Below are 12,230 nucleotides of genomic sequence, written 5' to 3' on the forward strand. Positions count from 1 at the left end.
TTTTAAATTTTAAATTTTGATGTTAATTTTATTTTTATAATTTTATATTTTATTTAATTATGATTGAGTCAATCGGATGAATCAATGACTTGCTGATTAAATCAATGATCTAAAAATCCAATCATATAATTAGATTAATTACCAATTTGACTTTGATAACTATGACCGCATCTTTGCGCTAGCTATGTGGTGGGAACTTCAACTCCATTTAGTTGGCAATGAATTCGATAAAAAATTTTATTGCTAAATCATTAAAGCAGTGTTGTGTAGTCAACGAGCTATAACTCAAATGCTATAATCTTTCTATTCTTATCTAGAGATCTTGGGTTAGAGTCTCACTCCTATCTTAAAAAAAAAAGCAATGTCGTGTAAGTTTGAAGTAACGACGAATCTATTTAAAAAATCTATGCTAACATATGATGCACGGACACGGACACGGACACGGACACGGATACGGACACAACACGACATGAGATACGCCGACACACGAATTTTAAAATCTTATAAGACACAGGGACACGCATATATATAAACTATGAAATATTTTTTACAAAAATAGTAATGATATTGTGACATTTTATTGATATTAAAATATAAATTAATTTTTTTTATTATTTTTAATATCTTATTTTAATTATATAACATATTTAAAATATTTTTTATTTTAATAAATAATAATATATACTATTTCTAAATTTATTTCAAGCATACATGTTAAGAATAAAGTTGGACGCACTAATGATGATATTTAGAACTGCATATCAATCCAATGGATATGGAAGACCCTCTTGTAGTTACCAACAAGCCCCAGCCCCACCATATGCCTATGAATCCCCTCCTCAACATAGCTTTGGACCACCATACTCACAAATCCCTTTCCACCATTCACCTCCATATGACTCTAATCCTTATCCACCACACCAACCACCATACGAACCATATGAACCATACCCAGAACCACCACCTCGATATACACCATCTCCATACCCTTATCAAGAAGAACCACTTCCGTATTATGAGCATTTTCTCCCAACAGATGAACCCTCCTATCCACCCCAAGCTCCCATAGATGATACCTTTAGTGTTATTCGCCAAGGGCAACAGGAGCTTCAAACCACACTTACCTCTGCTCTCACCGGTCTCACCTCTACTCTCCAAGCTCTTATATCCTGTGTGGATCCATCCTTTACCCCTAATACTCAACCCTTAAGCTCTGGTGCACCTACTTTTCACCCATATCCATCAATCTAAGAGCAACATGATCCCAATTATGCTATTGACATGGAACAAGAGAGAAGGGATCATCTTAGGGACGTAATGGATCGGATTCACGCATACATACTTCAAGAAAAGCAAGAGGAGGCCCAAAAAGTGGAGGTAGGAGAGACCCCTGAAGATGAAGGAGTAGTTGAAGAATTAGGGGGAATTGAAGAAAATTGTCAAGAAGTGGAAGTTATCAAGGAGGAGTTAGATTTTGTACTAGAGCAAGTGGAGAAAACCGAAATTATCGAAGAAGAGGAAGTGGTTGAGGACTTAGTAGATGCGGAACCTCCATGGAAAACTCAATCATAGAGCCTATGATAAACCCATATTTTATGATATATATTGTGCTCAATTTAAGTGATTTATTCAACCCTTTACCCACTTATTCATGTAAATTGCATGGTTTTACTTTTCCTTCCTTATTATGTGATATATGTGAAAAACATGTTTCCTATGCTTTAAAAATAATTATTTTAATTACCCTTTATTACCATTCGATGCCGTGATTTGTGTGTTGAGAAGTTTTAGATCTTCTAAGGCAGGAATGACTTAAAGGATGGAAAGGAAACATACAAAAATGGAAGGAAAGCACAAAATGGAGTTTTTGAAGAAACTAGCAGCGACGCGAACGCATGGACGACGCGGTCACATGCCCAGCACGGAAAGGCAGCGACGCGAACGCGTGACTGACGCGGACGCACGCCATGAGCAGAACACAGATGATGCGGACTCATGACCGAAGCGAACGCGTGACAAGGAAAAGTCCAAATGATGCGACCGCGTGACCCACGCGGACGCGTGACAGACGCCACGCACCAGAAATTACAGAAAATGCTTCCAGCGATTTCTGAACCCCTTTTTGGCTCAGATCCAAGTCCAGAAGGCACATATTAGAGGTTATGAAGTGGGAGAATGCATCCATTCATTATCATGCATTCGATTATTCACTTTTCATGATTTAGATGTAGTTTTTAGAGAGAGGTTCTCTCCTCTCTCTCTTAGGACTAGAAATTAGGATTTTTCTCGCCTTCATGATTGTCTCTTTTTATCAGGTTCAATGTTCCCTTTAATTATTTTCTCAAATTAATTTATGAACTCTTCCATGTTACATATGATTCTTTTAATTAATGTTATTTGAGGTATTTCAGTTTATGATTGCTTTCTTTTATTTATGTTACTGTTGCTTCCAATCTGAAGACATTTTTTATTCGAGTAAATTTACTTTTCCCCTTTTGGTCTTGGTTAAATAATTGGTAACTCATGAGTTATCAAACTCAACGTAATTGATAATTGTTATCTTTACTAATTGAATCGAACTTCAATAACTCCAGTCCTTTCTTAGGAATTGACTAGGACCTGAGGATCAAACTAATTAGTCCACTAGACCTTCCTTTGCCTTAGTAAAGGCTAACTAAGTGGGATTAAAACTCAATTCTCATCACCATTGATAAGGATAACTAAGATAGGACTTCCAATTCTTCATACATTGCCAAGAGTTTATTTTACAGTTATTTATCTATTTTACTTGTCATTTAAATTATTTGTTCCTTACTTTCAAAACCCCCAATTTACAAAACTCATAACCATTAATAAGAACATACCTCCCTGCAGTTCCTTGAGAAGACGACCCGAGGTTTAAATACTTCGGTTATCAATTTTAAAGGGGTTTGTTACTTGTGACAACCAAAACGTTTGTAAGAAAGGACTTTTGTTGGTTTAGAAGCTATACTTACAACGGGAATTTATTCTGAATTCTAGACCACGCAAAAGTCCTCTCTTCAGTCTCCTTCCAAGACGTTTGAATTTGATGTCGAGGAGGGTGTACAACCTCCAGGGCATATCATGGTTGAAGACTTTGAGGAGGTTGATCATGAGATGGGTTCAATAATTAATGAGTTTTTACCTATAATTGAACCCTCTCGCATTTAACTAGAGGAAGAGTTTAATGTTGCAGAAGCTTGTCAAGAGGTGGAGATAATCAAAGTGGAGCCCAAGAGAGTGAAGCATACATTGGCAAGGCTGCCACTGGAGATACCTCCCCCCAAGCCATTACCATCCAACACAACATTCAAGTGGATAAAATTCTTATCCTTAAACTGTACCTTCCCACTTGAATATGGTCTGCTTGAAACGGATGGACAACTTAGAGCTATCTGCGGTTTTAAGAGTAAAAGAGAGATGGTTAGCGGTTGGCAACAGCATCCTAGGTTCATTTTGGTTGGAAGCTCAAGGCCTAATTATAAGGGTTGGTATAATTCTCAATTGATTGGATCTAGGAGGATGTTTGTGTGCTTAAATGAGAATTTCAAGGCTAAACCATCCAGATGGAATCATGATGATAAACTTAAAAACGGGTGTAGAAACAAGATTTGGGATCCCGACATACAAGAGGATCAATTTTGGGAGCTCAAAGCTTGTGAAGAACTTCATCAAGGCTTGGTGAATTCACTTGGGAATGTTGAAGCTTATTGGAAGTCCAAGCATTGGTGGAAGTTTCAAAATGAGTTTAAGCACAAGCCACCATGACAAGGAGCTCACCAAATGTCCAACTTAAGGACTCTAACTAAAAGTGTTAGGTGGGAGACACCCCACCATGGTAAATTCTCTCTAATTTTCCTTTTTGTTTAGAATAGTAATAAGTTGAATTTTCATTTTTTTAGTCATGTTCATTTCGTTTAATTCATCGTTTAGTTGTTTTAAAAAAAAAGGGGAATCGACGCGCAAGCGTCTACGACACGCACGCGTCGTATGTGTATGCGCAAATGAACAGAGAATTGCGCGAGAGCCGAGCAGGAGGGGTGCTAGGCGCATAGCTAGATCTACGCGTACGCGTCCCATGCGTTTTTTCCAATCCACGCGTAAGCGTCAGCGACGCGTACGCGTGGAATGAAAAAATCGGCGTAGTAAGGTAATTGAACAGAGAGTTTGGCTGCCACTGTGCTGGAATTGCGCGAGCAGTCGCGCGTACGCGTGATCGACGTTCACGCATTAGTGTGCATTTTTGGCCACCCACGCGTACGCGTGGGCGATGCGTACGCGTCGCATGGCTGATTCAATTTTCACGCTTACGCGTGATGCACGCGCACGCGTCGCGCCCTATTTTTAATTTTTTTACTTCTTTCTCCTCTCTTACTCATTCTTCTTCTTTTCTCACTTTCTTCTCATCCTTATTCTCTTTCATTCTCTTTTACATACTACATTTGCATACTTTCCTTCATTGCATTTTAATTTTATTCATATTTTTATCTGCTTTTCTAATTTCCTATTTTACCATTGGTGTTAAATGTTCTTATTCAACTGTTGTATCTTTTCTTGAATTATTTTGGTGCTTCAAGACTTGTTTTATTCTGATTGGGTAATATTATTTAAGTCAATGCTAATCTTCTATGATACTTGTATTTCTTTTGCATTGACATGAATTTATATTATTTTTCATGACCCACTCTCTCCCCATTATTGCAATTTTTGCACTATTGATATGCCATTTGCTTCTATTATTTTCTCACTTGCATGTTGTAGCTACCATGTACTTGAGACTCTCGTTATTTGGCATTAACCCACCCATATTTTATTTGTTTTCTATCTTTGTTCTTGGGTTACTTTTCTTCCCTTTTATCTTCTTTCAGGATGGCCATCAAGAAGGGAAACGGAAAACTTTCACATGGGGCGACAAACAAGTTCCTACGCACATTCTTTGGAAAAAGCGTCAGTTGGAGCCACCCGTCCACTTGCACATCTTAGCATGCATCGAGGACGGTGCAATCTATGAGTGTGGGGAGGTCGATACCGACTTCCGTGGGTTAGTTATTTTCTTCTCAACACTAATGTTTTATTTTCTTTGTTAGTTCATTGTTGCATTTGCATGTTTGATTGCATGTTTGCTTGATTCTGTGCATATTTTACCATTACTTGGTTGAAGTGATGAATTCTTTTTCAAGAAACTTTTTATAGCATTTCACTAATTTAAATTAAAATTTTTGTTAAACTTGCTTGAAGAAATTTATTTTGGAACATGGTTTAGAGCTCGAACACACAAAACCAGTAAGATTTTTGAGCCTATTTGATTGGTTGCATTTTATCAACCAATATTTTATTTTTGGTGTGAGTTGTTCTCTCTAAAATTGTGATCTTTATCTTGCTTAATTCTATATTTCTATTGTTTGATGTATGTATGCACTTATATGATTGAGGCCTTGTTTCACTGAGCTTACATACCCATATAGCCTTAACCTTTTCATTATCCTTTGTAAACCAATGTTGAGCCTTTTAACCCCATTTATTCTTTACTTTAGCTCATCACTAACTCTAAGCGGAAAACAATAATGTCCTTAATTTGAATCCTTGGTTAGCTTAGACTAGTGAGATTGTTCATGATTTAAGTGTGGGAAAATTGGGTTTGGAAACATTTGGTTTGAGAACTGGGTGTTGTATATTGTTGTGAAAATGTGCAAAACAATAGTTGAGCACATATTATTGCATTCAATAATTTAATCATATGCATTAAGAAAAAAATAAAAGAAAAAAAAAAAAACAAAAAAAAACAAATAATAAAAAGGGGACAAAATGCCCCAAAGTAAGTATTGGTAGCAATGCATATGAGTTGTACTCAAAATTGGGATGCATGAATATGTGGAAAACATAATTAATGGGTAGTTAGATTTTGCATGTGATTATATGGATTGTCTTGAGTTAGATGGGAAGTTTAGGCTAATTAAGGATTCAGATTTTAGTCCACTTGACCAAATACAATCCAACCTTCACCTTAACCCCATTACAACCCTTAAAAGACCTCTTGATATGTGTATTTGTGCATTAAATTTCTGTTGATTGGTAGAAGAAGAGCAAGTCTTAGAAAACAAGGTTAGTAGAGAACTGAGAGAGTCGAACCTTAAACACTTGAGTAATTAGAGTGTATACACTTCCAGTAAGGGTTCGATGCTCGATTCTTTGTTCCCGTCTTTCATGAGCTATCTTCTTCTTGCAAGTCTATTTGTACTTCATTTTTATAATTTGAATTAGTGAAATCCAGTTCATATTTATTCTTAAAAGATTTATTTACTTTTAACCAAGTAGGTAGAAGCATTTCACATTTAGTTGCATTCATATAGATACGTTGCATTTCATACATTCTACCATTCCTCTTCACTCTTTTGGTTCTCTTGAGTTTAGCATGAGGACATGCTAATGTTTAAGTGTGGGGAGATTGATAAACCCCATTTTAGGGTTTATCTTGTGCTTAATTTAGTAGATTTTATCCATTATTCTCACACTTATTCATTGAATTCGCATGTTTTACATTTTCCTTCCTAATTTTGTGCTATGATTGAAAACATGCTTCTTTGGCCCTAAATTTGCTAATTTTAATCCTCTCTTGTTACCATTCGATGCCGTGATATGTTTGTTAAAGTGTTTTTAGGGTTTATAGGGCAGGAATGACTTAGAGGATGGAAACGAAGCATGTAAAAGTGGAAGGAACACAAGAAATTGAAGGAATTGCTAAGCTGTCAACCCTGACCTCTTCGTACTAAATTGATCATAACTTGAGCTACAGAGGTCCGAATGAGACGATTCTAGTTGCGTTGGAAAGCTAACATCTGGGGCTTCAAAATGATATGCAATTTGCCATAGTTGCCATGCAGTTAGATGATGCGCACGCGTGCATCACGCGTACGCGTGACAGAGCCACGTGCTGGACGTATCAGAAATCGCTGGGGGCAATTTCTGATCTATTTTTGGCCCAATTTCAAGCCCGAAAATACTGATTAAAGACTGCAGAGTGAAGAAATCAATGACACAACTTTCATTCAGATAATTTTAGGTTTTAGATGTAGTTTTCTAGAGAGAGGAGAGAGCCTCTCTCTAGGTTTTAGGATTTTTAGGTTTAGTTCTTCTCAAATTCTGAATTTTATCTTATTGCAATTTAGTTTCTCTTCTACTTTTATTTGTTCTAGTACTTTAGTTTATCTATTTCTCTTGTTGGTTTATTTATTTTTCCAATTTAATTTATGAACTCTTCATGTTAGATTCAATTTCCTATTTAATACAATTTGAGGTATTTCATGTTTATTGCTTCTTCCTTTATTTGTTATCATTGATGCTTGCAATTGTTGGTTTTATATTTTACATTCTCTATTGTTTTTCTATGTTTTTATCTTGTGCCTTCCAAGTGTTCGATGAAATACTTGGGAGGGTTTTAAGTTAGATTTTTATATTCTTAGCTTGAATTAAGTAATTGGGGACTCTTGAATTGTCAAAGCCTCTTGTTGATTGACAATTGAAAGTTGCTAGTTGATTTAAATTCCACTAACTCTAGCCTTTCCATAGGAGTTGACTAGGACTTGAGGAATCAAATTGATTTATCCACTTAACTTACCTTCATAGTTAGAGGTTGACTAAGTGGGAGCAATGGACAATTGATGTCACAATTGAGGATGATGATGAGGATATGACTTCTAATTATCAATCCTTGCTAAGGCTGTTCTTAATTACTAGTTTACTTTCTTGTCATTTACATTCCTTGTTCAACCTTTACAAAAACCCAAAAATATATTATCTCATAACCAATAGTAACATACCTTCCTGCAATTCCTTGAGAGACGACCTGAGGTTTAATACTTTGGTTATTTTTATTGGGTTTACTTTAGTGACAAACAAATTAAATTTGATTGAGGATTAATTATCGGTTTAGATCTATACTTACAACGCGCTTATTTTTGTGAATTCTTTACCGACGATTTTTCCTCCATCAACCAGCGAGGTTGATACCATCAGATTTATTCAGCTGCTAAATCCGATAGTATCTGATGACTTTCTTGTAGTGTTATAGTTTCTCAATACAGTATTGAGTAGTAATTGATCAAGTGCCACAGAAATGCTTTGTGATGGTCGAAAATTGCAGCTAAACCATTTAGCAGGATATCATAGGGCAACAGTTGGTCAGATGCCGTGAAAGCGTATTAATAACAGAGTTTAAACCACCGCTAAACTTTAAAAAAAAGCCGTCAAAACTGTCCTTATTTTTTTGGTAATCTACTAATATTCCAGAAACATGTGACTAGGTATAGGAAGGATTAATATTATTAATTCTTTTACAATTTTATTAGGAAACTAACTTTTTCTTTTTAACCAACAATATAATCATCAGTCAATAGAATAGTAAAAAGATAAAAATTAAGAAAAGAATTTGAACAAATTATTAAGTAATTGTTAGATGAAAATACTGATTCGTAATTTTTTTTTCCAATTTAAGGTCAAGTACTATTTTAATTCATAATATTTGAGCTAAGTTTTAGTTTTATCTTAAGTATTTTATTTTATTCTATTTTAGTCATCTGATCAACATTAATTTTTAAATCTTTTTATTATATTTTAAATATTAAAGACAAAATTAAATTTAGTCTAAACATTCGAAATTAACACAATACTTTACTCAATATTATTAGGAGGCGACGACTCAGTTTCTCTCTTTTCCTTTATGAAACAGGATGAAATTAAAAAATCACTTAACATTTAACCAGCAGTAGTGGAATGTGGTGCCTGCTTTATAGAACCGATGTCCACGTGCACGTGCACGTGCATAGATTCCTTGTTAGCACTTACCACCATTTGTTATTTTGCCTAATGCAACTAGGAATTTAGGGTGCTACAGAAGAAGACCTAGAAGAATACTATTAATGAGTTGTTCCCAACAGTGTAAGGTACAAAGGGTGCTTATCTTGTTTAATTCCGAAGTTGTAATCGTGGAAGCCAATTACTCCTCAGACACTTTCCTCATCATATCAATGTGTTTGTGGTGTGTATGACGTTGGAATGCTCCGAAATTATGTTGCTTCCACTAAGACACTAGTTCCCCTTCTCAACTAAATACATTCATTCATTCATTCATTTATATATGGTACTGTGCAGGGTGTGCTTTTTGGTGCCTGCCAAAGTAAATATCAACTCTAATTGCCTATATTTACTTTATGAATTTTGCTGTCTTGTGACTTAAAATTACATACTAAAATTATATATTAAAAATACAAAAAATTATAAGTTTTTAATATATTTATTTTGTATTTATTAAAAAAATTAAAACGTTTTATTGTTGATAATCTTATTATGTATATTTAAAACACATGTTAATTCAATCGTTACTTTATTATTGGTGGGTGGGTTATTGCTGGCCATTGACTCTTTTACATTTATTTAGGATGCCATACTTATGTGCCTTTTTGTTAACTTTTTAAGAGTGAACCCTTAAAATTCCCAAAACAACAAGGTCAATGCCCTACTTTAACCTAAGTGTCTTATGTGGATATCTATATAACTTATTTTATCTTTATTATGTGAAACAAATTTCAATTTTTTATTATTAATTTTTTTGACAGTCAATAATTATCAAAGGATTAAAAACGATTTTGGTCTCTAAAGTATAGGTTAAAAATTTTTTTCGTCCCTAACCTTTCTTTGCATACAAAATCGTCCCTAAGGTTTAAAACCAAGTTTTAAAATCGTCCATTTCACTTAAATCTTAAAATTTTGGATCAAATTATATATAATAAAAAAATTATAAAATAAAAAAAAGAAGAATAAGAGAAAGAAAGTGTTTCTGCTCCTGCAAAGGGGGAAGGAAAGAAAAAGAAGTAGGAAGGAAAGAAAAGAAAAAGAAGTTGTCCACAGTCTACCTCTGCCTCTGCTTCTGCCGCCACCTCTGTACGATTTTGGTCTCTAAGGTAAGGACGATTTTAAAACCAAGTTAAACTTTAGGGACAGTTTTGTATGCAAAAGAAGGTTGGGGACGAAAAAAATTTTCGGCCTATACCTTAGGAACCAAAATCGTACTTAATCCTTAATCAAATTATTTTTTATTTTGTCTCTAATCCCATTTATATATAATTCTATCACGAAATTACTCCACCTCACTGAAAGCCCTTCCTCACATGGACGACGGCGACCATCAAAAGTACCCTACCTTATCACTACACCACCAGTAGCTTTGCTATCGAAAATATGCCTCCACCACAAGTCTTCTCTTACACCAACACCAACCCCACCACTAAAAATACACCTATCCCACCTCAACCCACGTGGGATGGAATTGAAAGGCAGAAATCATAATACCTGACTTCAATTTCTCATCCACAGCCCAGTCAAGGGCTTTCTGAGCTGGTTCGGTCAATGGAGGATGCTCGGGGCTAAAGAAATACAGGTCAGATTTCCCAAGTAGCTCTACTGTTTCTTCTGGTACTTTGAAAAGAGAAATTCAATTGGCTCTCAAGAATTTTGCAGCTTTACTTGTTCCTAAAAGAATACAAAAAAAAATTATGTTAGTGCTTATGAGTAGAAGAAAGGCACAGAGCTATAAATTTAGAAAACGGATTCATTCAACTTTATGAAATCAAGATGGAAGGACATTGCTTTCTGATCAACGCTAAGACAGCACACACTTCAGGATTTCCCATCGATTGTATGTTAAATTAGTCCAAAACTCTGTTTCAATTCCATGCTAAAGTTTTGCAAAAAATATCCTAAAAAAGAACTAAAGTACTATCTCTAATTCCAGATAAAGTACTAGTAAGGAATGGAAGTATTAACCTCAACAAAACACATTAACTTTCTGGTTCAAATATACGACATATAATTTCAAGCCTAACCACAACACTATCTCACATCTCCTACCCAACTTTTCAAGAAAACAAGACAAAACATGATGATTTCATTTGTTTTATGCCCAAAATTCAAAAACAAAATGCAAAATCAAGAAAGCCTAACAAAGCAAGATGCAAAATCATAAAGCAAAATACAAAATAAAAAAAAAAACTCTAACATAGTAAGAAGCAAAAATTACAAAAGATTATAGAACTCCAAAAATCAGAACAACAAACCCTAAAAAAAACCCGCAAAACCAGAAAATTCATACACACCATTGTCTCGGTTCATCGTCACTACCATCTCAGTTCTCCATCGCAGTGAGTGGAGATGAATCAGTTACAAACGAAGAGTGGGGGAAGAGGCATACCAACAGTCTCGTCGCTGCTTGAAGTTTTGATTTGAGTTATCTCCTCCGCTGCTTGATACACAAAATCGTAAGAAAAGACAATAGACGAACGAACCTAGGGCTTGTGGTGAACGAACCTAGAAGAATGAGTTCTCCTACGCCGCAACACAAAATCACAAAATCAATTCATGAGTTCACAGATTATCGTACCAAACCCCCAAATTGAAACCCTAAAATCGGAACCCTACATTCTCAAATTTCAGAAACCAAATGAAGGTAGATGCATACCTTCTCGACGATGGTGAGCAAATGAAGAGAGGCTTTCAGTTGAGCACAGCGTCTTCCTGATGTGAGCGCACAACGAAGAGAAGCGACGGTGCGGTGAAGATGAGTGACGGCGTGGTGAGTGGTGAAGATGAGTGAGTGCAGAGTCTTCTTGGAGGTGAGTGGTGACGCTGTGAGTGGTGTGGTGATGGCGGACCCTTTCTCTGATTTGGGGTGATGAGTGGCGCGAAGAAGATGGGAAAAGCTTACAAGGGTGATCAATGTTACGTTTCATTTGCGATTTGGCTAAGTATCTTCGCGATGGATGGTGAGGGTTTTCGATCTTCTCTGGATTTTCTTCATGCTTTGGAGGGTTTTCTCCTCTGAAAGGGTGATGACAAGCTTTGGAGGGAATGGGTCAAAATTTTACTAAGTTAAGAGGGAAAAAATGTGAGCTGAGTGTGCGAGTTTACAAGAAAGAGTTAAGAGGGAAAAAATTCACCAAGGTCAAGGTCAAGTTTTTGGCTCTAGATACATTAGGCATCACTTTTAAAATGCACTCAAAACTTAATAAATAGGCTACTCTCTAAAAGCGTCTTCTTTGATACGAAAAGTGAACTTATAGATATCAACCTACGGCTACGCTTTATAAGTGATTTCTATAATACCTAAGGCTACACTTTTTAAATGATGCCACAATTGTGTATCCTTTTCTCTTATAAAA

The 12,230-nt window shown here is 35.6% G+C and overlaps 1 long non-coding RNA gene across 2 annotated transcripts; it reads right to left on the minus strand.

The window, feature by feature from the left end:
• LOC107616939 lies at positions 10,339-11,770 on the minus strand. 2 transcript variants are annotated; one of them, XR_002353691.1, is made up of 3 exons: positions 11,531-11,770; positions 11,264-11,397; positions 10,339-10,545 (listed from the first exon to the last, which is right to left on the minus strand). It is a non-coding gene; the product is annotated as an uncharacterized LOC107616939 (long non-coding RNA). The 2 variants fall into 2 exon arrangements; XR_001614713.2 differs by having other exon boundaries at positions 11,169-11,397.

The sequence above is a fragment of the Arachis ipaensis genome, chromosome B09 (genome assembly GCF_000816755.2).
Source record: "Arachis ipaensis cultivar K30076 chromosome B09, Araip1.1, whole genome shotgun sequence".
In the NCBI taxonomy this organism is placed as follows: Eukaryota; Viridiplantae; Streptophyta; class Magnoliopsida; order Fabales; family Fabaceae; genus Arachis; species Arachis ipaensis.